Source organism: Falco peregrinus, chromosome 12, assembly GCF_023634155.1.
Source record: "Falco peregrinus isolate bFalPer1 chromosome 12, bFalPer1.pri, whole genome shotgun sequence".
NCBI classification, from domain to species: domain Eukaryota; kingdom Metazoa; phylum Chordata; class Aves; order Falconiformes; family Falconidae; genus Falco; species Falco peregrinus.
The window spans coordinates 15,579,043-15,606,818 of NC_073732.1; the positions used below are offsets into that span (position 1 = coordinate 15,579,043).

The 27,776-nt window shown below is 47.8% G+C and overlaps 1 long non-coding RNA gene across 1 annotated transcript in view; it reads right to left on the minus strand.

Annotated features, from left to right (window-relative positions):
• Positions 1–6,095: 6,095 nt before the first annotated feature.
• The window catches only part of LOC114012252 (uncharacterized), a 46,293-nt gene continuing 24,612 nt past the window's right edge, over positions 6,096–27,776 (minus strand). The window contains exons 5-6 of the long non-coding RNA XR_008749454.1: positions 26,395–26,466; positions 6,096–8,747 (exon numbers count right to left, since the gene is read on the minus strand). This is a non-coding gene — a long non-coding RNA (uncharacterized LOC114012252). The remainder of the gene's footprint in view (positions 8,748–26,394; positions 26,467–27,776) is intronic.

Here is a 27,776-nt window from a genome sequence, read left to right on the forward strand (position 1 = left end):
TTGCATCTCCCCCTCTCCTCAGCAGCAATGCATGCTATTCCAGCTCATGTATTTCATTTGCTGCCTGAGAGTAGAGGGCACTGTTCACTGAGGACCAAGAAAACATTGAGCAGATCTCCAGGTACCTTAGTGGGGTCTTGCACTTAACTGCATTAATAAGGAGCCCTAGGAATGGACTCTGCCCCTTGGAAGCAAATCAGGGGCTGATCCCATCTGACAGTGAAACCAAACCAAAGCACACAAAAGCAGTAGCTCAGATCCTGACACAGCATGTGTGCACATGACCTGTGTGGCATCCATACAGTGTCTTATTAGCATCCTGGGAACCTGCAGCATACAAAGGGCTGCCAGCATCAAGATTTCTCAGTCCAGCCCACTGCAAAGACCCTCAAGCAAAACAAGCGATCTCCCAGAGCCGCACGTTGCATGTGGTCTGGTCTCTCTCCCTGCTGCTCTGGTTTCCCGTAACGTACCTGAGACTTCAAGCTATGCTTTAAATAAAACAGCTGTTTTGGTTACTTACAAGGAGGCAGGGAACCCAGCCATGCTTTTCCAGCCATTTAACCACATGAAAAGCTCTATAAGCAACTTTGCCCAGCATTCCCACTCTCCGTACAGGCCAATCCCAAGGATGGCTTGGCCAGAAAAAGGAGATTTGCAGAGCTGCATGTCATAAATCCAGGGTTTCACTAACATTTGCCAAAAGATTTTCTCTTTTCCAGGAGGGTGCTTGAATCATCCTTGATGCAGGGTTAGGCAAGAAAAAAGACCAGGTCTTTATAGTCAACAGTATTTCTTTTCTGTTCCTCTCTGATGAAACTGTTAGCTGGATTTCCAAATCCCTCAGAGGAAGCTGCCTTCTTCAGTATATTTGTCTAAATCCTTTCTATCCCTTTTCATTCTTTCTGATACTCTTTCCCTTTTGTTTTCAGTTTTTCTTTTGCATTTTACTGCTGTCACGCACAGCAGCACTACTGTTTCATTTATAGCTATAATTACCTCTCTGGTGTCCATATGAGACTGTTGATCTAGTTTAATTTGTAGCCTGTGAAAAGTCCCCCTGCAACACAGCAGGATGAAACCTACAGGTTGTACAGGAATGGTTTTATCTATCTAAATAGCCGAACTGAAAACAAAGCCTTTTCTACCAGGTTTTAGAAAAAAAGCTACAGTTGTAACAGGGAATTCCATCTCCATGGAAGAATTTATAGGTTGTTTTAGAAATATTATAGAAAAGTAAGCACTCCCACCACAAGCATTTCTCTTACAAATGAGCAGATGCTGCACTATGGAAGTGAAAACCGAGAGCAATTTGTTTGGTCTGGGACATTCAACAGGACTAAGGTTTGGGGCTGCAGCAAAAACGGCTGAGAAGACCCCGTGTTGTAGCTCAAGTAGGTTGGCTACACAAGACAGACCTGTGGTACCAAAGTAAATTCCAGAAGTTTTGGGAGAAAGAACTGGAGGCATGTGCAGGCCAGAGATTTGCTTTCTGGGCTTGATGGAGCAAGGGCACAAGCCACCCCCCCCACCCCCCCATTCAGCTGAGAAGCGGCAGGGCTCAAGGAGACGGGATTGATCACTGGAGTTTTATCCAGTGGCCCTGGAGGAGCCTGGGATGCTATTGCAGATGAAATGCTGTGCTGGTTTCAGCTCCTTGGGAGACCTGCCGAAATGAGAGGCCTCTGCAAGCTTCAGCCTGCAGAGCTTGATGATGCCTTCTGGAAGATGCGGGCCTGCTTCCATCAGAAAAACAGACAGGCAAACTAAAGAAATTTCATCCAGGATGAAGCTTTCTCAGAAAGACCTGAAATGATGCTGTGCAGCAAATTATTATCTGCCTAACGAAGACTTTTGCTCACCTGGTGAAAATACTGCAGGTGGGCTTTCAAACATCCAGTTTAAGAGCTAGCAGGCACTGAGAGGCAGGTGAACACATGGAAGAAGTTTCCCTTCAGCTGGAAAAAACATGACCTTTCGCAGCTCTGACTCAGCCTTGATTACAAGAATGTGCAGATGGTGCTGGGGATTGTCACTCCTCCTCCAGCTCGCTCATCCTTGTGTGTGGAGAATGGCTGGCAAACTTTTGCTGTGGCATGGGCCCATACCCTGGTTGTTTCCACAGCCATTTGTGTTGCAAGGACCTGGATGGGCCCAAGTAGTCTCAGGGACTTCTTTTTGCACTGCACAGGAGGTGGGAAGGGTAGCTTTTGTTCGGGCAGCTGTGCTGGCCAGGGATATGGGTCACACTGTGAGAACAGCGGGCTGCTGTGCCCTCCCAAGTACCAGTCACCTCTCCCACATCAGCCTACTTGTCACCTGTGCAAGAAAAGCCAATCCACGTGTAAAGAACATCCTTTTCTGCTTTAACAAGACTATTACAGAACAGTTTATTTACTTCATTATGCACCACTTGCCTTCTCCCTTGCTTTTGGGCTGCATTAGTAATTTTTGTCCCTCTAGACTAAAAAGATTTGTTTTTCTGGTAGATGCAGAAAACCTGCATTTTGTTCCCACTCTATTTTCTGGGCTTCCCATTTGCCATTAAGACTGTTTATCACTTCTAATGGCTGTTCCTTTCTCTCTGCACAACACGACAGATGAGGAGTACTGCCATATCCTGAGCAATTCCGCAGACCAGCAGAGACCCTCCTCTCAGAGCTGTTCCCAGGCCAGGGCTCATCAATAGCTGCCACACTGTGACTGCCACTCTGCGTGAGCTCGTTTACCCGCTCTTGTGTGTTCAGTCCCTTTCCTATAGCACAGCAGTGCCCTTGGTATCTCTACTAATACAACCAGGGCTAAAAACCTTCCTTTTTTGCCCCAGACCGGTATTACACAAATTTAATTTCACGTTTGGAGGCAAAACTCATCTACCTCTCCTTGTATTTAAGCTGAGCTGTGAGAAAAGCCTGTAGAAGGTGAATGGGAAAGTGTGACAGCAGTCAGGGTTGCATCCCTTTCACAAAACCTGGCTCCAGTGTGGTCTCAAGCAGGGCTCAGCCCCCTGCAGTGAGTTGCTCTGCCAGGGCTGGCTTAAAGGATAGACCAAGCAGGCGTCTATCCACCCCCAGGAAAAGCTTGGGCTGCTAAAAAGCAAGCTTGCTGAAGTAAAATATTTATTCTCAATTTCCTGTTAAATTTGGCAGGAACAATGAATTTTTTCTTGTAGTATTTTATTAGGAGATAGGGATTTAATGGGAAAACCCAGCAAAACATAATCTGCCTCCCCTAGCAAACAGGCTAAGTTGAGGGCCAAATTCCCCTCTCCCGGCTTTAACAAGGACATAGCCTTCAGCTTTACCCTTGGGCATCGCAGAGAAACCTCTGATCTGGTGGCTGGAGGCAGGACTTCACAGCCAGCAGGACGTTAGCAACAAGCCCCTCAAAAATACCTTGAGGAATGGCATTTAGGGAAATTAACTGCCTCTGGCAAGAGCAGCCGCGGTGCTAAGGTCATCACGTAAGCCGGCTTGCCTGGCACTGCTCTCGCCTTCGCCAAGCAAGCCAGACTCGCAGCCAAGCTTTCAGACAGCAGTGTAAATGCAGTCCCGAAACGGCCTCTGGCTTGCAGCAGGCAAAGAGGGTAAAATAGAGTGACTTATTCTCTAGTTAGAAAACAGCTAGAGCAAAATACCTTTGGGCTGCTTTGACAGAACTGGTAAGTTCTTTCTTTTCCCTATTTTCCTTTAAAGCACCAGAAACAAGTTAAAATAGGAATATGCATCAGTGACCTGAATGCAACAATAGACACTGCAGACCTCTCCATTTAGGCTTGGTTGTAAACCTACTGCTTTGTATGAAATATTATGGAGTGATTCATCACAGGGCAATTCGGCTTTAATCCAACTGCAGTTTTACCCACTCAATGATTAAACCTGTCCTGGTTGCTAAAGACCTCCTAATAACAGGACCACCGGTGTTTTGTTTTAAGTTTAGAATATTTAAGCCCCATATCAAGCTATTAACATGAATTGAAGGCTGGTTTATAACATAAGGAAGCAATATAAAGCTATCAGCATTCATTTTGCGTTGGGCAGCATAAAAACTGTCATATTTGCCATGCCACCACCTTGCAGGATAGGTCAGATGAGCACAGAAACTGCATGTACCCACTAGAACACAATTCATCTCAGGAAAGCTTCTGATCATTCCCTGCCTCATCTTTTCATCCAAGCACATCCCCTTCCCAAACCCTTCTCTAGGAGTACAACATTATTTGCAGTACAAGGGGGCAGTAAGCTAGAGGCTTTGTATCTCCAGTGACACCCATGAGTCAGCCCTAGGCCAGATGCCACCTACACAGGTTTATCTCCATTTTCTATTTGGAGCCTCTCATTAGAGTCAACCACTTCTCTGTTGCCCTAAATCCAATCTCAGAGACTCTTTTTCTCACCTACCTTTCTTTCTATCCCTAAAACAGAAACTGCTGAACTGCCAAAGGCCGTACCCATCACTAGAAGCACCTCAGAGCACCCCACCTCCCTTCTACAGCAGCAAACCAGGCACCTTCTCCCCGCACCCCTGTTAGCTTTTATAGCCAGGACAGCTGTGTGACTCACCCATCTCAGGTGAGATCAACCACCCTTAAGGTGACACACCAATGGACCTTATTTTCCAATTTTGCAGTCCCTCCTCTTGGTTTAAATGCACCTTTCGCATTAGGTACAGCCAGATCTGTATGCCCTGTCCTTTCCCAACACCAAGTGAAATCTAAGAGCACTGCAAGTCTGTAAAGAGTCACCATGTAGGAGCCTGCACCATGCAAATGCTTCTTCTGCCCTAATGGCAAGCCTGTTATTGCCTTCCTTGAAAGATCCCACCTTTCAGTTCAGCGTGCGGAGGGTGAATGCAGTGAACACAGAGACCTTTTCGCAAGTGGCCCTGTGAATACTGTGGATCTTGGAGAAAATTTGGGAATTGCTGGCAGTTGTACAAGCATGGAGGAGGGAGCAAAGGGACTTGCAAGGGAATAAGCATCCATCCTTCTGGCAGCTCAGTGTCTGCCAAATATAAGCTTCCCTCCATTACCAGGAAAGCAGCTGGCTTGTGTGCCAGGGAGGAAGCCCTGCTACCTGTGAGCTTTCCCGTTGCTGCTGGGGAAAGCAGCCAGGGCTTTGCACACAGCAGGGCAGACCATCACTGTGCTTTCTCTTGAATTTCCAGCTGGCATGACCTGCCAGCATAACCCCTTTCCCCAGAGCAGCATGTCTCTGCAGGCTGACTTGCAATGCCACTCCTTGCTGGCAGCACTCCTGCCCCTGGGGTCCGGCTCCAGCCAGGAGGGGGGCTGTCCGTGCCCTGGGGTGCCAATGCCCGTGGAGTCAGCTCTCACAGACAGGATTTTTTTCACCTTGAATTAGTTTGCCCAAAACCAATCGTGAATAAAATGGAAAGTCTCATGCTGTGCAAAAAGTTCCTTCCCATAAAGCAAACATCTACAGATGGAAAGTTTTCATCCAGTCTGATGCCAGAGCTGGGAAAGCAGGGCTGCACAGCCACACCAGGAGCAAAAACCCTGCAAACTGCTGTGCCCCGATGCGGGGGAGAGAAGGAGACAGTTATATGGGAAACAAACAAGTGTGGCGCACAATCACCCTGCAAAAGTCCCATTTACAGTTGTCACCCAGCACACCCCAGGATGCAGTCCAAAGTGCAGGTCTTGGGCTATGTAACCTGCACAGGCTGATAACATGCCACCATTTGAAAGGACCCCCACCTTTTCAACTCCATCGATTTTGTATATTTAATGGCTTCAAAGACACTTGTGCTAATAGGCTAAATCTTACCTATCGAACAAGATAACCATCACTGCGCACCAAAGCCTGCAGCAAAGTCAATATTGACAGAGCTGCCCTGGCTGCATCCTGCCGGCTGGGACTCCCAGGTGTGCAGCGAGGTTCTCCCCCAGGAACCACTCAGGTGGGGACCAGCAGAGATTAAAAAACAGGAGCCGCAGAGTGTGTTAGACAGGAACTGTGACAGCAGCATGGGGTTTCGCAGTTCCTGAGACACAAGCAGCTCTGTTGGCTACCAACATATAGGAAAAGTTGTGCATGTAAATCACTTTCAGGCCAATGTATGCATTATTGGTTTTAATAATCAGATGCAAATGGAAAGAGCCACCCAGTAATTATCCCCACGTTACATAAAACCACACACACACCATAGGACATGACAACTCTGCTGATGGAAACAGTCTGTAGCTTCACTTTCTCTTTTTGCCTCATGCTATTTTTCACTTGTTCCTCTATCCCAAACACGTGTTCAGATATCTTCCAAGGGCTCAGAGGCTGTCTTTGCAAAACTGCCAGGCAGAAAGGCCAGTCCCTGGGCGTGCAGACAGTCCCGCTGGAGCTGGGAACATCACACCTGGTTGTGGTTCACCTCTCACTAGTCACTCACAGCATGCTGCTCACAGTCCGGGATTAAGGCTTCGTGGTCCTGCAGCGTGCTGGATGTCAGGGTCAGACACGAGACAACCAGAGGCAGGAGGCCTGGGAAAGGAAGGGCAATGTCGGGTGGTTTAAGTGAGCGATCACACACTGCAAATAGCAAACTTCGAAAAAAGCAGCTGCTACAAATAGTTTGCAAGCAGCTTCTGCACTAAAACAGCACTTGAGCAGTCCCAAATGATAAATGTTGAAAGGAAAAGTCGGTTCAAAGAGAAACACTGATCCTCCTGCAGGAAAAGAAAACCAAACAACTTGGGGGGAAAAAAGAGATAAAAATCAGAAACAATTAAAGAGCAATGGTTATTGAATATACTACCCCTGTGATTAGGGCTCCTGAATCTGTTTATCAGGAGTGGGATGGGTGCAATGAATATTGCATAGCCCAGAAGCACCCGAATTGTTGATGAATCGTGAAGGGCTCTGTCAAAACAGAGCCTGTCTACAAATGGAAATCCTAGTGTCCCTAGCATTATCAGCTGCTCCACACAGGAAACCTTGAGTGTGAATTTCATGGTAAACATCTGCCTTCAGCATTTAATTCTCCCCTTCAGAGTAAAGACAGGAGAAGTGAGTTTGTTCAGCCAGAGCCTTTTCCGAGTCCACCATGGAGAACAGGATTTGTGATGAGATCTGTTTTCAGGCTGGACTCAATGGTTAACCAGTCAGATTAATAAATGCCAGAAGGAGGAAATAACAGGCAAGTTAAATAGAGGAGAAAAATGTCTCCCCACCTGGCCAGATAGCAAAGTTTACAAGAATTCTGTGCCTTGTGGATAATTCTCCCCAGCTCTTATTTAAAGTTGTTTTAGAAGAGGTGATTGCAGCATCTTTCCAGTACAAAGGTGGTGGGGTTTTCCATGTCAGCATGTTCCTGGAGGATCCCAACCATTTCCTTCTCTCTCCCCACTTCCTGGTGGAAATGAAAGATGGGATACATGCCAGCTGGCAGGAGTTCTTACATCAGCAGTATTATCTGATGAAGAATGGTTGGTTATAACACAACATTTCTTTTGTTTCATGGGAAAGTATTATATTTTTATCCATTTATTGTTTAATTTCTCTGTATTTTTTTAATTACTTCACAACTTCTCATGGGAAATGCCTGTTATTTTTCCAGCTGCTGCAGAACAGAAGTACCCAAGCACTTGTCTGAGTTTGTAAGGAGCTGGAGAGCTGCGCACTGCAGAAAGGAGGGGTGATTCTAGGTACGTGCAAGAAAACTAGTGGAGCATCTGGTGGATGGAAGTTTGGGAGAAGCTTTTCATTCCTGTGATCCACACTAACCTGTCTCCTGTCCTTATGTGAGGATGGATTTGAGTATTTAGATAAGAAAACCTCTCTCTTTCATGCTTGGGAACAGAGTTCAAAGTAGTTACACAGAGCGTGTCTATGGCGAAGCTGCCTACATGACTACGTGGAGGTGCAGGGACACTCATGCTGCTGTCTAACTCTCTAGCTCAGGTATCACCAGGGTCAGATGATGGTCCTCCTGGGCCATCTGTCCTGGTGATTACCTTGCATTTTGGGAGCACTGTGCTGTGCTCTGTGCCACAGTGACAAGCTCACTAGCAACAGTTCCCAGTTTCAAGCTATCCAGTGTATTCACACACACTGCCATCACAGCACTGCCTGCAACACAGAGCACAAAGATTTAGTGACACTGTTAATCGGGTTAAAGTCATGCAGGTAAATAGTGACTTAGTCCTTACACATATAATACTGTCTTCCAATTCTGTTGCAGTAGTCTCCGTATAAAAAGCTGGAAAAGCAAGAGACTTAACATGAAACTGAGCCTGTTCCTGCAAAAATTCCTGGAGAGTTTAGACTAGTGGAAATGTGAAAATATGCTCCATAAAATGGAAAAAAAAATCTGCTGCTTTGTAGAGATTTTTCTCCCTACACTGTCCACTTTTGAGTATTTCAGCCTTCTCTCCCAGGCCAGAGTAACAGATGGCTTCTAAGACACGTTGCTGACTCTACCCACCAAGATACTGAAACTGATGAACCAAAGGGAAGCCAGTGGGAAGTAATTCTGGGACTCTGTGGGCTATTTCTGCTATACAAAAGCCTATTGCTCCAGCTCTGTCTGTAACACAAATGCAGCATGCCCCATCCCTGCATCCAGCAGCCGCCACGTGCTCTGCCCACACAGGGGATGATGGTGTGTGCCCGACGGGCTTGGCGGGGACAGACTCCTGGCTGGGACAGGCTCAATAAGGCTCTTGTCTTATTCCGGCTTGTGCTCAATTGCATCCTGGAGCTCTGGAGCACTCTGTTCATCCTGACACAAACCTGGGAATGAAAAAAATGGTAAGGCACAGGGAATTTTTCTGTATGATCAGAAAGGATGTGGGGAATGTACCGCACTCTTCCAGCTCAGAGACAGCTGCTAGAAAGGAAAGGATAGAAACTGTTTAATAACTATTGTTTACTAAGGCCCCCAAATATCTAACAATAAACTCAACAGTAAAGTCAAAAAGGCAAAACTCAAGGTGTTTTACCTGCACTGCCAGCTGCTGCAGCACACAGAGAGACAAAGCTGGGTGTTTAATGGGGAGACGATGCTGACCTTTAATGCTGCTGAAAAGAATGGTTGTTCTGTAAATAAGAAAGGTGCTGCTGAATAATATATTCTGTGATCTTTTTTCTTCAGGTATGTGAACAGCTTTTGATTTATTTTCGTATACCTATTTGAAATATTTCTGTAGACTGACTGAGCCTTGGTTTGGAAACAGTTTTGCAAGTTCAGTGCAAACACTTGATATTCAAAAATTAGAGCAGCCTTGTTATGCTGGATTGGACACCTAAGTCAGGTGTCATGATTTCTTTGGCTAAATGAATGCAAATTTTGGAAACACTTCAAATGGTCCTTTTTATAGGTTTCAAACTGGCTTTAGGTAAAAATTTGCTAATGACTTAAAACTGACCATGCCAGTAAGCTCATTTGCTAAAAATGCAACAGAAAATGAGTACAAAAGGATAGCAAGCACTGCAGTCAGCTGAAATGCAGGCCTGAGCAGACTTTGATGCTATGGAGATCTCTGGCTGCACAAAAATTCAGATTGTCCTTTCAGCAGCATCCTTTCCTTAGCCTGTCATTGCTACAATGTGCTGAAATCTGCAGCATGTCTTTAAGTCACACAGCTCTGAGCGTCGTGCAGCTCTATCATCACATACTGTTACCACATTGGATGTATAAAGCAACAGTGAAAATGCATGGAGCCTGCAACAGAAAGGTATTCCTGCCTCAGAATGTGCTCCTGAACTTATTTTTTCTTTCAAACAAATTAATCCAAAGTATTAGTCACTCTTGCCAAAGTCTTGATCTGCCCTGCTACTGGTGACACACACATGCCTGTGAAGCATGAACTCCAGTCTTGCAGTAGTGCCTGGATGTCACCTTGCAGGCTGCAGCTCTTCCATGTCACCCAGAAATTTTGCTGACTGTAGCTTTAGGCACCTTGCCTGCCTTTCGTTTCAGTGCACAGCACCCACCTCACTAGCACTCCACACCGCTATACCCCCCACCCCTCAGTCCTATGGCTGCACAGGACCTGCACCAGAACTGAACCGTGAGTCAGGAGTTGCACAGATGCTCATACAGTGAATGCACATTTTACACGTTCAGCCTAAAAATATAGCTGTGCTGAAGTCCTTTTGAGGCTCTTTTCCGTGAGCACTGTTTGCTCTCCATTGCCTGGCTGCAAGGGAAGGTGGGGAAGCCCATGAAAACATGAGATGACAGGATCTACTACAGCACTGCAGCTCTTTCCATAAGCACCAAAAAACCCACGGACAATCTATAGAAGGTTTCCAAGGACAGAAAATAAAGGAGCAAAACCTCAATAGCAATGAAGAGTTGTAAGATCTCTGAAGGAAAAAAGCCTGTCCTCCTCAGAGCCTCCGTCCAAAACCACTCCTGCCCTCCGCACCCCCTCAGTCCCTCTCAGCTGAGCACAACGCTGCAAGCCAGAACAGTCCTGCATAAGAAAGGGGCTGTAGCCTGGCCTCGGGCTGTCACCCCTCATCTAGAAAGGTGATGTTCAGGGCCCAGATGGCCCCATTCATACAGCCCCTGGCTGGCCCTCAGTGACACAGGGAGCCAGACGCATCAGGGAGAGGAGCTGTAGGTGCAGCAAAGGCCACATTTGCAGTAAAATCTTCTAAGCACACATTTTATCTCTTAGTCGCGACAACAAGCTCTTTTCCTTAGACGTGTACTTTTTTTTTTCCCCCCTCCAGTCTATCTGTAAAAACATGAAGTCTTTTTTGTGACACAGTGGAAACGAAAGCACACAGAGCCTGATATTTAAAGCTTAAGATATATTGGCTTAATCCTGTCAGAACTTTAATGTAGATTATATAGGGACAGGCAATGACCAGAGGGAGGGAGAGAGGTGTAAATAATCCAGAGGAGTGTGGACTTGTTGGCAGGGTGGATTTATGCCCTGTCTTAATAAAGTGCCCTTTCATCTCTGGAACCTGGGCTCAGAAGCCAGTCTAGACAGGAATTAATGGGGCTCCTTCTCCACTTACAGTTCTCAAGGTTTCCCCAACACCCAGTGTTCTCAAATACAGCGGGGAAGTGCAGATTTACAGGATACACCATGGGCTCAATCAGCCATGGATACTACTTTTCGCAGTGAGCTTTTAAACACAAGCTCAGACCATTCACCCGAGAGGGTCTGCTGCTCAATTCACTTGAGACAAATTCAATTCACTTAGTACAGCCTCTTCATGTGATTGCCACCCTAAGGTGAAGCCAAGCAGTTGGAAGCCTGTTGCAAAGAGATAGATGTGGACTAGGGCATGGCAAGACAAGAAATACCAGTGTGAATTGCTGTGGACCAGGACTTGGTTCTGCCTGGACACCATGCCCAGGAACATGAGTTACTCAAGGCAAAACAGCACTAGGGCCTGCAGATGCCGAATTGCATGAAATCTCCTGTGGTGAAGGAAAATCACTGACTTCTTTTCTGCTTGCAGTGAACCTTCCCTTCTGTTTGCTTATCCCTCTTAGGGGTCCAAAAGCGTAGGTGGGGATGGAGTATTCAAAAGCATTTCTTAGTGAAGGGTCAGGGATTTTACTGGAGCATGCAGTCAAGAGAAGCAAGGAAAGCTATGAGCAAAAATGTACACATCCAGCGTGATTTACAGTATTTAAGCAAAATTCTCTGGACAAAAGTTTGTTAGGGATTATAATTTCTTGGACCCTTTGCTGTTCCTGGGAAAAGGACACATCTTAAACTCTCATTTCCAGCTATGCAGAAGGACCCCCAGATGCAGAGACATTCAGCTCCTAATTTTACGTCTGTTTCATTTTCAGCAACAGGAGACAGGGAGCAGCAGGATACACTGCCGGCTATTAGGCAACCCTTTTATTATGTAAAATTTGCATCTTGTCTAAGTACAAGGACTCCAACAAGTAAAGACAGAGCCAGTTAAATAAAAGGAACTGGAGAACAAAGTGGTCTCTAAAGGCACAGCAAGAGGTAAGAGCCCACTGTATTCAGTGATGGACAGTGTGACAGGTTCTCTTCCCAGGGTATTTCTTCTACAGCCATTTGGGCAGTACAGATGGAGGTGGCCAAAGAACTTCTTTCTGGGAACTCAATAGCCGTCTGCTAGGCAGAAAGGCTAGCCCACAACTATGCAATTTGTAAACTCTTAAATTTAAGACATGCAAAAGTCACAGGCAATATATAAACAGTCCTCTGCATGATATTTTATTCTGTCTATAAAGGCTAGCACTCAGACTGAAAAAACACTGACTTCTCTCATAGGTGCCCTGGGCTGCCCAGCATCATGCCCAGGGCAGTAGGAGCCCTCTCCTTCCTTCTCCTCTTCCTTGCAGGGTCAGTGCGTATAAAAGTTCAGGGCACTGTTCCGTCAGGCTCCCGTGCCTAGGGAAGGAAGGATGGCAGAAGCTTTTGTGCTTGAGGAATGATGGCTGTGGGAGCATGAGTAATAGGCACAGCTCTATCAGTTATATAGCAATTGCTCTCTTTGCCCCAACCCAGGAATCTCTTGGGACTGCCACACAAAGCAGAGGCTGCTACCAGAGAACACGATTAAATGAGCTCCGGCCAAAATGCAAGCTAGCTCCTGGCTTGGTGAAAAGCAATGCTTCCTCCCCGCGCAAGACCCAGCAGTGGGATCTTAGGCGAGGAAGCGCCCAAGCTCAGCCAGCTTGCTGCGGGAGCACGCACCTTTTGGCATCTGCTGAGCTGTGCTGTCTATCTCAGGTGGGACTCAGCTACAGCAGGAAATGTTCCAGAGGTTAGAAGTAAAGAAGGGTGTGGAAGAAGATCAAGGGCTTCTTTGTCATGCAGGGTTTTGCACATTTGTAGAATTCATTAGTAGAGTCTGATAATAAAGAGCTGTAATAAAGTGCATTAGACCACCTCTGTGCCTCCCGAGCTGTGCAAAGCTAGCCTGCGGCAGGGCGCAGTTAGGTTCACTTGGCTCGTATCTCAGACTGCAGCCAGAGCGCAGCGACTGCCTGGTAGCAGGGGAGGTCCAGAACAGACGAAGCCTTTCTGCCCTGAGCAGAGCTGATTTCAACCCGTACGAGCCCGCTCTCCCAGCTGTGTTCTCCGAAGCCACTCGCCTGGGTCAGCCGTGACTAAGCTGTGGCACGGAGGAGCGCAGGCAGTAACGCGTGTGCGGGGCGAACCTTCCCTCTCACTGCTCCAGTCCCAAGCTTTTGCCACCTCCATGGCGGCTGGCTGTGCTTCTTTCTGCCAGGTCCCACTCCACAGACAATGTATAAGCTGGCACACGTTCTTTTGAGATTGTATCGTGGATGCCCTGGTGTGTTCTGGGCTCTGTGCTGGCCAGCTTTTTTGTTCCCAGCTTCAGTCTCACCCAGGGGTGGGTGCTGTGGTGTGGGAAGAGCGGAGCCAGGGAAGCAGTGCGGGTCTGCAGAACAGAGGGAAAATCCCCCATTGCACACCCGCTCCTGAGAGCTTCTTCCCTCTGCGCTCACATCGCAATTTAAAACTTCCCACTCCCTGTACGGTAAGGAAGACACAGAGAAGTGGATGGGAGGTGGATGGCATTTCACATAGTGGGACAACTGGGAAAGTCCCAGGGCCTGACGTGGCCCAGCACCCTGTGGGCGGCACAGCTGGCCACGCTGCGTGCACCTGATGAGGGTCTTGCTGTTACCCCCACAACACTCCACTGCTCTGCAGCTCTTTCCATCCACCCAGGGAGACTCCATGCTGTCCTGGGGATGTGTTAGTGAAGGACCAGCCTGCAAGGTCTCTATTTACAACCCTTTTGGCACCTGCAGCTTTTCTCACCTGCAAGACCTAGGGCACTTTTTCACACCATTGTCCCTGCAGTTTTTGAGCCCAGGTAGCTGCCATTAGCACACGCACACAAGGCAGCCTGTCCCCTGTCACTGCAGATGGGAAGCTGTCACCTGGTGCTCCAGCACCACCGACATGCTGTCCATGTCCATCCAGCTCTGCCACCTGCTCGGCGCAGGGCTGGGGGGCCGTGCTGGGGGGTGAGCCCTGTGCTGAGTGGGGACAGGAGGGCTTTCTAAGGGGCTTTCTAAGGAGCAATTTGGGCCTATGACCCCCCAGAGAGCATGGGCAATTTACACAACTGAGCAAGACGCCGCCCATTGTGGGGCAAAAGGGACTGGCTTGAGCTCTCCCCGCCACCTGCACTGACCCCTCCAGTGCCTTGCAGATGCTAATCGGCTGTGGGGGAGGCTGCCTCCAGACCCAGGAATGCCCTGCAGTGAATCTTCCTGGCTCCCTTAGCTCTGACAAGCATCCATCAAGCAAGACTCAGGGCTGTGTGTCCCCAGTGCCTGCAGGCATTTTGACCCCAGCTCCTGTGTCAGACACAGTGCTGCTGGGCTCTTGCAGTACTTGTAGGGAGAAGAACAAGGGGAAGACACTGAGTGAGGAAATGTGAAGACATCTAGAGTGTGATAAACCTGGGGCTGGGTGGGATGGACCCTGCACCATAAGGAGACAAACACGGCCTGTGTCCTGGGAGCAAACCCGGTCCAGCAGAGATAGATAGCTGTTTTTCTCTGGGTTGGCCAGGAGAAGCGAGAGGTGCTGCAGAAGACGTGATGCTTTATAAACCCTGCACACTCAGAGCCCTCCAGCCCATCAGGCCAAGGTAAAGGGACCCATGAACAGGGAGTCCCATGCCCACTTTCTTTACAATCCCTTAACAGCCCTGGCACTTCAGTCCTACCGCTAACTGCCCACTTGCCTTTGAGGACAGTCACCACTGACTCCCACTTTCGATCAAATGAAAGGTGTCAGAGCTTGCCAGTGAGGGGGGTGTGGGTGCTCCCTGGGGGTGTCCTTCAGGCTTCACAAGGTGCTGTTCCAGTGCTGGCAGGCTGCCTTGGGTACAGAATAATGACAGGGCAGGATCCCAGCTCAGGGGAAGGGGATCTAGGTTATCTGGGGAGGGAGAGACATGGTAAATATCAGTGTTTGAAAAAGGAGCGTGGAACCATGGATCCACAGCACACGGGAAGCAGTGGAGTCTCCCCAGAGAGACCTGCCTTCAGCCAGCTGCAATTGAACCTTTGGTCCCAAAGGAGCAACCATTTCAGGAGCTCGAACGAATGTAAGTTAAAAATTACTGTTAATCACTGACCCCTGTAATGCTGAAAGTGCTGCCCAATCAAGGAGGTGCACGCATGAAACAAAAGCCTACAATTCAATTCCAGCAGTGATTAAATTGGCGGAGGTTGTGTCCTGTAACGCAGCATTACGGAAGACAAAGCAAACAAGATTAACCCACATCGACAAGGCATTTATCCAGGCTAAGAAGAGACCCACACCACAGCACCTCTGTCCCACAAGTTTACACCAGTCCACAAGAGTCTAATCTCTCATGGCCTGTCAAGCTATTAGGCAAATCTCTGGCTCTCATTTGCCTAATCCAATAGCCCCTAGCTTCATAAGAAAGACCTCCTAGGGGGCCTTAACAACCACGTTTGTTAGGCCTTATATAAGTAAACAAAGCTCTGAAAGCCAAACAGCTTCCTCTTGCATCTGGGATCTCAACACCCTCTTAACCTGGAGATAAAACCAACCACATTCAGGAAAGGAGGATATGTTTCTAACAGGTTGAGTTCTGCCTCCACAATAAGCAGCATCTGGAGGATTTTGCCATCAGTACAGCTCTACACTTCACAGTCTCTGCAGAGGTGCCAGGTGCCTGATTTTATCCCAGAACCGTCGTATCATCAGGGATTTATTGCACAGCCAACAGGGTCACAGTGCTCATTCACCTTTCTGCCAGCTTCAGCGGAGGAATAAGCAGTGTTAAAGCATCCTTTCAAGACCAAGATGCTTTGTATGCAGCACAAGCATTGTGAAGAGACAAAACGTTTTTACTGGACTGTACATCCAAATCTACAAATGCTTTCTTGGAAACCCTCTAAATATTTTTCTGAATTCAACCACTGGCAGTGATAGCTCTGACATTAAACAGAGTGCAGGTGTTCTCCAGTCCTTGGATTTTAGGACACCACCACCTCTGCTCTAGGGATATATGTCTCCCTGGTGCTTTGGCCAAGGATCCAAACTGTCTCAAGGCTCTCTGAATCTCCCAGGGTTGAGAGCTACTCTTATCTCTGACACATCATTAACAATGCCCTTGACAATGTGGTTTGCTCCAGACAAGCAAATCTTTAGGGAGGGTTCAGGCAGATGAATAGTCACTCAAGGCTTGGCTGCCTACCAGTCTTAGCCAGGCCTCCAGGGCTTTGGAAACTAAGCTGAAAATATCACAAAAAAAAGTTTCCTAAGGGGCCTTCCCATACAGCTCAAGCGAGGCTGGGGTCAGGAAGCCATCATCACATTTTCTCCCACTTCCTCTACAAAGAGCATTTGCAGAGGCAGAGCAGATAGAGCACACTCTAAGGAGAAACACATGGCCAACAACACAGAGAGGTCCACTGAACAGGGACATAAGGACAAACACCTCGATGGACCGTGGACTGATACAGACAGGCACTGGAGTGACAGAGACCCCCCCCCCCCAGACTCTCCCGACTTCCCTACTGCCTTACCCTGACCCTAGGCAATTTGGACATGAGCAGATTGTGGAGGTAGCAGAAGAGTTCTCTGGAGAAGCCACAGGCAACACCTCAAGATGCAGGATGAGCCTTTGCTATGCTGTCAGTGCTACCCCTCTCCATGCAACTGTCTTGACACTGTACAGTCATAGAGGGGGCGCATGTATTTCCAGAGCTGAGTGTGGGCTGGCAAATCCGTAGGGATGGGGAGTACCGGCAGTCAAAGTCTGATTGCCCCAGGCATGATGGAGGTTGGCTGGCTGGGTCCTTACCTCTGTAGCATCATCTCTCTAGGCACTCACACAAGTCTGCAACACATGGAGAGTAAAAAAACACTTCACTCTTCCACCCTACACACGACAATTTCAAGGGAGCGGGCAGGACTGAAAAATCAGCATTTTAACTTTAAAATGTAAAAAGTCTTCAAGAGTTTTTTTGGCCACCTGAATCCCCAACGTCTGCCCTTGCCCAAGCTCCAGGCATGTAGATACGAAACATTACGTGTTTTCCAGCAGTCCGGAGCAGGGTTCCCTCAGAGACTGGTGGTGGGCAGGGACCTGATCCAGAACTGTAAATCCTTCACATCCACCAGTTGAACAGCTGTTCAGGTTAGGTTTCATTTATATGCAAAGCAGTTCAGCCATCAGCAAGGATCCCTAATGATGCAAATCAGTCGAGTGTCATCTTAGCGATGAAAGTCAAGGGAGCCGTTACTTGCTTGAATCCAGCACATTTCAGCAAAAGTGCCATTTAGTAAAAGAAAGGGGTTCTTTGCTGTGGCGTATGGCCCACCACCCTCAGTCACTTTCCAGCTGAGATCACAGCTAAATCGCTTATCTTTACATTTTCATACAAATCTGATTATCCTTGAACAGCTAATTGTTTCGTAAGTGTCACTTGGAAGCTATCCATTTCCAGCACAAGTAAAGAAATTGCACTATAAAACTGTCTACCTTCACCATGACTCACTTTAGCACGTAGGATGAATATTTGGCACTCTTCACTTCTTCAGATTAACTCGCATATTTATTTTGGAAGAAAGAAATGGACGGCTGTAATTCCTTCCCATCAGAATTCCTCATATTTACTTAGCTTATTGAAACTTTTTTAATAGACCTTACAGCATGTAAGTATGTTATATACTGACCGCTGATGAAGGAGACATTCACCTCTCCTTTCATGTAAAGAAAAAGCAGAAAAATATCTAGGAGAGTGTTTGATACTTTGTTAAGAGAGTCAATAAACCCTACAGATTATGTCACCTGCCATGAAGAAAGGTTTCATCCCTTTGGCTGAGGCCATGGAAACATCAAGAGAGGACTTGCATTCAGTGTTTCCTGGATGGAGCGTGTGTTTCTCTTCCAAAGTGAAATTCTAACATGCTGCAATTAAATTTCTTAAAGATCTGTTCTGAGCTAGGCTAGGAAAACCCCTGAGAAAGAAAAGAAGGTTTTAGTCTTCAGAAAGTCAATTTTCCAAGGACCGGAGTCATTAATAAAACTCTTGTAAACTATAATCAAACGATCATTTCCATATAACCGCAAAATGTTTTTCCCTATATAAAACAGATATTTCCTCAGCTGTTCACTCAGTCTGATGAGAAAGGAGTTATACACCTTTGCAAAAGGATATAATTTGGCCTGTGGAAAGAATTTCTATGTATCCTCCCATGTGACCACATACATTAGCTAAATGTTTTTTAAAAAAACCAGCAGAGTTTAGTTTAGCATCAGTTAATTATTTTTTAACGTTTATTAACACCTCTGGAATACAATCTAAACCAAAAAAGCAATGCTTTTCTAGGTGGGCCTGATCTAACTGTCATATTCAGGAGCTGAAACCAAGAGGTCTGATTTCATTTTTGCTTTCTGCCACCTAAAATCCTGTAGGGAGGAGGGAATGCAGGAAGAAGAAACAAGGAAAGTTGTGGGTATGCCTGAAGCGCCATTGGAGATCCAGGAAAAGGAGCATCCCTTTTTCCTTCATGCTATGTTTACTTGGTCAAATCACTTATCCCAGTCTGCAAAATAGGTTATTAATTATTGAATGGCCAGTGCTTATATTGCTCTGCAATTTCTTCAAGTGGTATATCATTATCAGAACGGTTTGTATCAAAATCTAATGTTTTTGTAAATGTAGGTGAAACAAATCTATCCAGTGACCTAAGCGAGGACTTGAAAGCCATAGGAAATCAGAGGTACTTCATGCAGGCTGGAACCTTCTGCGCTAGAAGACTCTGCCTGTGCAAGGAGCTACATGCCCTCCATCCCTGTCAGCTGAAATGAGGGCTGTGGGTGCTCCTCCCTCCCTAGATCAAAGCCTAAATTTGTCAATTAGGGAAACAAATTTAGGTACTAGACATCTCTTTGTGAGTTTCAGTTCAGCAATCACTTTATTACAAGTAATTTAAGTATTGAATGTAGTGCAATTTCAGTAATTTAGCAAAGTACGATGATGGATTAAAGTGCCTGGTGATAGACGTTTATTTCACCTTCTGAAGCACAATTATTATGCACTTTACTCAATAATGGTGTCTTGTTCCAACTAAAATACATGTTGTGCAACTCTTTAAGCCGTAGAATCATAGCAATTAGAGAGGGAAATAGCTGATTAGGTCACTGATTCCAGCCAGTTGCCAGCTCATGATTGCTCCCTGCCCTGTATTGGCTAGTTGCACCCAAACTCCTCGTGTTTAAGTGTTTCAGTGATGATGATAATGATTTTTAAAAAAAAAAAAAAAAGTGGCTTCAATCACAAGTGAAAGATTCAGGCTTTTACTGCAGAAAATCCTGTATATTCACAGTGGGAAGGGTCTGAGGGGTTTTCACCTCTTAGAATCACAGAGGCTGGAAAAGACTTTTGAGATCAAGTCCAACTGTTAATCCAGAACTGCCAAGTCCATTCTTATGGCAGATGGCTGAATTACTTTCAACCAGAATGTTCTCCAACAACCTTTTTCCATGGAAGCAATTTTGCTGAAAAAAAATCCCAGTTTCCCTTCTAAATGGAAAGTGCAAGTCCTGCTTTTCAGTCTGAAATTCCTCTTGCTACATTTTGACTCATGACAGCTCAATATTTGGCATTTTCTAAAACAGAAATGAAAAGAAAATCAAGTCTGACTGAAGTTTCAACTCAAGAAAAGCTACAATTTCTGACCTGTACTGGCAGAGGGTTGATTGGGATGTGGTTTAAACTGCTTTTTTCAGGGAGCTCAGCCACCCAAGTCATCTCACCACTCTGGAGACCAGGGCCCTCTCTGCTATCAGAGGCTAGGTGCTTCTCACCACATCCCAGAGCAGGGGAACAGAGCAGTCATACAGAGCCTAGCATTTTATTATGTGTATAGATATACCTGCCTGCATTTCCCATGGAAACTGCACTTGTGGTGCTGGCTTTGTGCCTTCTCCATGTTTACCCATGGGTAGTATCCTTGAGAGCAGGTGCAACCTATGGAAACAGCACATTTTAAACAAATAAAAGACAATGTCCTGCGAAAGCAAGCTTTCAGCATGAACTCATGCTAACAGCAGGCCAGAAAAATTTGTGCTGTGGAGTCACACTCATGTAAACATTGAAAAGACAGACCAGCAGGGAGCTGGATGTGCAGTCAACACCACAATGGTGTGGCCATCCCTTCCAAGTGTTGCCCAGCTGTGGACAGGCCAGTGAGGCATTGCCAAGGCCTGGCAGTTCTAGCAGTGTGCTCAGGGTTTGCCTTACCACCAGCACTGGCAGAGGACATGACATTCAGACACAGAATATGACAAGCTCTCACTCATGGATAAGCTCAATTAATGAGTTAAAAAAGAATGAAAAGCATGATTCTTCTGGACAACTCAGCCAAGCAAGCAAAGCCACAGCATCTATCACGCACCCATAAGCCCAGTCCTCACTTCATTCTCCAGCTCAGGAAGCAGCTTATTACATGCTATTGCAGTCAACAGACTGCTCCTGGTGTAAAACACTCCTCCGTGCAAGCTGGTATTAAGCTTAGCCCTACGATGTGCTTTTCACCTGTATCTCACCAGCTCCCTGACCCTTTCTGCCTGGTTATCCTCCATTAAGGATATCTTATAACTGAGCTGCACACAGAAACAAGAGTACAAAGATGCACTGGTATAACTGACCCAAAATTATGCACCAAACTACTCCCGTTGAATTTCAGAGGTTCCGAGGCTTTAGCCACAGTGTGAATGCCTGTGAATCTGGAGACAGGGAGGGGAAAAATAAAATCCCCTGGTGCAACTGTCGGGTGTCATTCAGCTCCAGCCATGAAATCACAACATTTACTTTGTAGGGCCATGCCTGTGTCTTGTCAGACGCACAGCCTCTCACAGCACAGGAACAGGCTCTGTTCCCAGCTCTACCACAGACTTCCCGCATCTGTCTGGAAAAAAATCACTGAGAAGCACATCTGAAAAAATGTTACACGCTCAGCTCCAGACATTTGATCTAACACCTGGCCTAGCTCTCAGCGGCACTGGACACTGCAAACACTGTTGGCTTCAACTGGGGCACTTCTAAAATCCAGACCTGATGGGCAATGAGGATGGAGGGAACATCTGCTTCTTCACTGCGCTACACAGACTTCACACCAAGGTACCTTTTCAACAGAGCTGTGTACAAGTCAAACCAGTTAAACTAGTGAACACTTGCTCTTTGTTCTGCACACATGCCAGAACATTAAAAACTCTCGCAGTTTGGCACCAAAAAGACAGAGACCCAAAGCTAGCGACTGCTTTTGGAAACAGGAGCCATAAACTCTTTTACTTCTGTTTTCCCACGTGTAAACAGGGGATGCCAATTCCTGCCCGCTACTTAGGACTCCCAGGCATTTGCAAAGCACTGAGGGCATCCTGTAGACAACATAAAAGCAGCTTGCAGTACTTCTTTCTCCATCTGTTTTTAAAAATCAGTAAGGTGCTGGCTGGACACTAGTAACATTTGCTATATCAAGCACAAAATAAGACATAGTTGCACAGGCTATAAAAGAAATTACTGTTGAGCATGCTGAATGCAGTGGCTGCTTTTTGACATTTCATCCTGTGCATTATATTCTATCCTAGACAAGGAGTATGTGTATGGAAATAGCTGAACACCAGAGATAGCTTTAAAGGAAGAGAAACATAAAGTTTCAAGAGTGTTTCTCTGCCTTGCTAGACTTTTTTTGCACATAGCTCTCCCTGTAGAAGTTTGAGGAGGAATTTGCCTGTGATAGTATTTGCATTTGACAAGTGCCTTCCTGGAGCAGCATGTCTCTGTTGCATGCACTGCTATACACGGCAGACCTGAGCACGCTGCTCTGCAGCAATGGTCTGCAAGAAACGAGCGTGGGACCTCACGCTCCAGCTATCAGTCGTCTGGATGTGTTGTCTCAGCTAAGTAGGCAGAAACATGCTAGTTATTCACTGCTGATCAGCTCTGATGCTGTGATTTTGCCGGTGCCCAAGGAGCCATATCGTCCATTACAAGAGACCTGGGAACGGGCTTGATGAGCGGTGTCTGCTGCTGTTGGGAGAAGGGCAATCTTGGAGCTCCTGCCCTGGAGCTTGCGGGCAGGAAGGATGCAGATGAGTCAGGTAGCACATGTCACTGTCACACTCCACCAAGTCTGCTGGGACATGCCACAGCCAGGGATCTCTCCTCACTGGGGCTTTTTCAAATAGTCAAATAGAAGTGAAATGTCAAATAAAATAGAGTAGGAAAAGAAAAGTGGTATCTTGTTTTCCTCTGGTCTCTTTCATTCCCAGGAGTGTCTGATGCATTAAAAGAGTGGCGATGTTTCTGAAGGCAAACCTTTTTAATAAACGATGCAGCTACTTACTTTGCAGAAAGCCAAGATTTGTCACGAAGCTGTTTTCAAAGTAACACAGCATATAGCAAAGACAATCATAGGCAGTTTACTGCATGACACTCCACTCCATTCGTCTCAGAGGAAGAAAGACCTTGTTTGACCCTCTCAGGATTTGAACCTGTAATGCCACTGAACCAAGAGCTTTGAAACCTGAAGCTCAGCAGTTTTCTCCCTGAAGATAAGACTAGGTTTTCCTGTTCTCCATGAATCACCAGAACCCTGCAGACTGCTGTGGAACATGAATTCCCCACTGCACAGGGAACACCAGCATCTGTACATCCCGTCAGCAAAGGTGACCAATGCGACTGTGCCATCCATGACACCATCCACTCCTGCCGGTGCTCCCAGGTTGGATGCTGAAGATGGGTGAATGAGATCTTGTGCATAGGATGTGTACTGACTTCTTAGTGTTGCATACCTGCATGCTGCTCCGTTGCTCACATCCACTTCAGCTTCCCCTGAGGCATCTGACCAGCAAACAGAAGTTTTTTCCTTGCCTACAAAAACCAGTTTGGCCCATGCTACCTCTGCTACCTGTGATAGGGTATGCTGTTGATTCACCAGGAGCAATGGGTGTGCATCCAGAAGCAAGTGGAGGGGTCACCAGTGCCATCCCAGATTTACACGATTTCAAGCAGAAGATGACAAACCTGGAGCTGACCTGGGAGCCCTGCTTTTTCTAAATCCTCTCTACATATCCCAGGACCCTGGCACTTCTCCTCCAGCTGAAAATGCAAATACAGAGACAAATGCAAACTTTACAGTCTGGATCAGCACGTTGTCTCCTCTGGGGACCATGACCCCCATCAGTCTGACTGACTGATGTAATAGCCCAGCATTGCACCAGCAAAGACCTAAGAGACAAGCCCCAGGGCTGCACTATCGTTATGAGAAAAACACACTGAATCGCTCAATAGATCCTACGATGATCTGAAGGTGGAAGGACCTCCTCGCTTTTGTTTGCTGCTCTGCTGAATATCACACCCATGAACAGCAAACCCATGCTGATGTGAAAGGGCTGCAGCCGCTTGGGGCATGGGGCCATCCTTGGAGGCAGCAACCCTGAGCCGGCTGCGTGCCGCCATCCCCGTGCCGTCAGGCAGGGCTGGCTCTGGAAACCCAGCTACTCCCTCAGAATCGTGGCAGCGAGCTGAACCCAGAAAAGCACTCCGGGGTTTCCAAGGGGAGAAGCGTGCAGTTGTTGACAGCATTTTCCCCAAGTGTTACCCAAATCCGCAACAAGTTGTAACAGGCTTGTCATAAATCTGCCCTGTCAAACCCTCCCTGGAAGAGTCTCTCGTGACACCCAGGAGGGCAGACCTCCTGCCCTGGAGAGGAGGGAAGGAGGCGGCCGAGGTGGATAACCAGACACTTGTGTCTCTCCCCGCTGCTGTGTGCTCCAAGCAGCCTGCCACCGGCACGTCTTCGCAGGCCGGACACCCTGGGAGGATGGCTGCCCGCCAGGCAGGCTGTGGGAGCTGGGCGCTCTGCCTGAGACAAGGCCACTGGGAAGGAGAGGCTGCCTCCTGCCCTGGGTGATGACCCCCTCCCTGCTTTTTCCCAGCTCCTCTGGCCACCCGTGCTGTGGTTCGCAGGCCCCCTCTGTAGGTCCAGAGACAGAAAACCCTTCTTCCATCCCCAGGGAGAAGCACTGCCCTCATGCACAATTAGGTGAGCAACTGTCTTCATCCTGCCTGCAGGTTGTTTTAAAGATCACATGTTCACACCAAACAACCTTGGAAGGGGGACGGCGCGGGTTGTATCAGGCTTTACTCTGCAAGAGGAGGAGGTTGCGATTAGAGCACAGGATGGGGAATTAGGACAGCCAGGGTGGCATCTCTGCAGACAGACTGGGCAGCCCAGCAGGCAGGGTAGCAACCCACATCTGCGTGAGCCTGATCCTGCTTAGCTCAAAGCCTCTCTGGTGAGGTCTCCCATGCTGCACTGATGCTGTCACACTGGCACAGCGTGTCTGTGGGGGATCTGCAAAGCAGCTCTGAGACAGACTTATTTTCCCTCACCAACTGCCCCACTTTTACAGCTGAGCTGAAGTAATAAAACATTTCCTGATATGCTGGTGTCAGGAAGTAACATTCCTCTTCCCATTTTGGTGGTCAAAAGCACTGGAAATACCAAAGAAACACAGGTAGCTCCCAGGAGATTTTCAGCTGCAGAAGTGACAAAGTCCTGGGGTGAGGAGGGGGATTCAGGCCAAGCGGGGCTCCCAGATCAGCTTCGTGCACTCCAGAGAAGAGCATCTAAACCAGACCTGAACCACAACGTGGAAGCAATTTGCAAAATGCAGAGGCCAACCAGCTCTGCTTCGGCACAGAGACAGCAGAGTACCTGAGCACACAACCTGCCAGGGAGGTGCCAGCAGCATCACCCTCCTCTCCCCCTCTGCCAGCATCATCTCCCACACAAGCAGGTGAGCGCAAGCAGGGTGAACGCCTGTATCTCCAACCCCATGAACCTGGGGTCAGAGCAGGCTGCTGAGAGATACCTGTGCCTGCCCTGCTCCAGGTCCCCCACACTGCTGCCCGCAGGGGAGCCAAACCAGGGAACGCTGGTTACTGATGGGGCTTTAGCAGCAGGAAGAATTAGAAGAGAAGCTTTCGTGGCCTTGGATCTTAACGAGATTCATTTCCAAAAAAGCCCAGGGTCTCACTGCAGTTTCCAAGCAGAAAGAGATCACCTGAGGACTTTGAAAGAGAAAGAAGAGGTACTTCATTAGCACTTCAAGAGCAGAGCTCAGCAGGAAGGGAGAGAGGAGAGTTGAGCCCAGGTCACACATATATCAGGGCAGCGTTTTGCTCCATCTGTGGTACGGATGTTCGAGTATGCTGGAGTCCAGGTTAAAGGAATATGCACTTGTGCATGTTCTTCTATAAGCGAGATGCCACTTAAAGGTCACACTGAAACTGGCCTCTCTGTGATTCCCTAGGAGTAAAACAGGATTTGCGGCTATAGTAATTAAAGAAAAAAACACCAGAATTACTGTTTAGGCTGCACATAGCCTGGGATCTGGTTTCAGGGGCTTTGCAGGGACATTCCATGCCACTTCCAAGGACTTGTTAAAAAATACTTCATACCAGCAGAGTTCTGTGGTATTTTTTTTCCTGCTAGTCCTGCAGGCTACCACGGGGAAATTCACTAGCAGGATTTCTGTAGGACTCTGACTCACACAGGAACTTTTATTACTGCTTTTAAATATTTGACTGCTGGCAGAAAAGTTATTAAATGTTTTACCAGACGTGGCCAGAAACTCTATAAAAACATCTTGGCCTGGCATAAAGCATATGTCTCTACTTATCTCTGCAGCATGTGCTCAAAGCTTTCACATGTCCCCTGGCAGTGGAAGAAACTTGGGACCTTCATGCTTGTAGGCTGTGGATAAACAGAGCATCCAGTGTCCTGTGCTCGTGTGAGTAAATCTTCTGGTATGCAAACAGTCCTGCTGCAATAAGCAAGGTATATCAAATTTGCAGGAGTGAAGAGGCCGAGGCCCCAGTACAGACTTTGGGTTATGGTACACATGCACAGCTCTATGGCCTGATCCTGCCAGGATCTGTCTACTCAGCCACTCAATCCTTACTCAAGGGATTAAGCTGTGCGAGGAGCTCTTACTCTTGCAAGTAGTCCTATTAATGTCACTAGGTTGGGTGACGTTTTCAGTACTGTGTGACAATGTGTCACTTTGCTCAAAGCCCTTTCCCCTCCATCATTGTTTTTTCTCCCTTCATCTTTCTCACATAAATTAAGATGAAACAAAGAAAAAGCATCCCACAAACCAGAACAGAGATGAACTCCATCCCAGCGCTGCATGGAAGAAAGCATGAATAAAATCACTGCCTATTTCTGCTTTCACAACAGCAGTAAATCAGGATGTTCTGCTAAAGGGGCTGTTCATCAGAAGTACTTGTGCCTGTATTTTGTTGCTCTACTCCCTGATTATTTTGCTGTGTGATATAATGATCAAAAGCAGTGGATTATCACTAAAAGCGCCTGCTGCTTACCTGCTTAGATAGCTGTGTCAGGAAAGGAACAAATACAGCTTCAACTTGTCTTCATCCTGGAGCTGAACGCACCTGCAGTGGTGATAAACACAAGTGGGTAAGTGGAAAGAGACAGGATCTGCATGGCAGAGGCCGAGCAGACTGGAAGCAGCCCCATTCCTACTGCATGGCGCAGGGATATGCCCAGAGTGCCGCCTCCTGCTTTATGGGGGTTACCTCTGCAAGGACCAGTGCTGGTACTGCTAACCACCTAACGTCACCAGCTCAGATCTGCTGGAGATTTCACGCTCAAGCAGCCCGGCTTGCGCTGGGCTCCTTCCTACCCTGACACCAGTGCTGGAGCAGAGCAGCTTGGAGCTAGCTCAGGGCGGTCCCTGCGGGCTTCGCTGTAGCCAAATCTCGTGCATTACAGAGCTGTCAGCGAAGCTGAGCTTGGGTGTAATGCAGGGGAGATTCAGGCCCAGCCTCTGATCTGCACCATTTCATTGCAGATTAACCTCAAATTCCCACATTTCAGTGCCTTCTGCTTGGGTGCAGACGGCAGGATTGGGGCCTGCTGGGCTGGAGGTGCAGAATGACCCTTTGAGAATTCCAAAAGGCTCACAGGTGGCCCTCCTGGTGCAAGCCCTCCCTGCCCCCAGCCACGCGTGTGCACCGCACCGGCGCACACCTTCACCAGCTGCATCCGAACCGTTGCTCTTGCACTTGCGTGTCATCACGGACACCCACGCGGGCCCAGTGGGAGCGAGCCACGAGCCCCACCGCATCCATCTACCGAAACCCGAGGAGGAGGATGGCTTTGGGTTGCAGGCTGCTTCCTCCCACAGGTCTGCAAGCGCTCTGAGCAGCCCTGCACGTCCCAGGGAGCCAGGCAGGGCAGAGCCCGCTGTTAGCAAGGGCCGCTGGTGCCCTCTGTTGTCACAAAAAAATACAGGAGCCGCTGAGAGCACGAGTGGGACGTGCCACCCGGGATGGGGTGCAGGGCACCCACGTCTGGGCTGCAGGTGCTGGGGCAGGGCTGAGCCTGGCAGCTCCCGGGGAACGAGGCAGGCTGACAGTAAGAGCTGGATGGGTTTAGCTTTGGGTTTGAGTGCCACTGGCACCCACAGAGGGCAACTTCTCCTGCAGCTCCTTCGTGTCCTCAGGGATCTGCTGCATCGGCCAGGGGATCTCAGAGCACCCCAGGACGTTGTTTCTGCCTTCCTAAACAGTTACAGGGCTGCGTCAGAAACAGTCCATGGACGTCACAGCCAGGTTTCTCAACTAAATAGTACACAACAGAATCCGTATTTCCTTTAAGAAAGGAGCGTGGGTTATCAGTGGGTGAGGGCTGATGCCTCAGCACATGCGGTGGCACTGAGTAATCTCTGCTGAGAACAGGG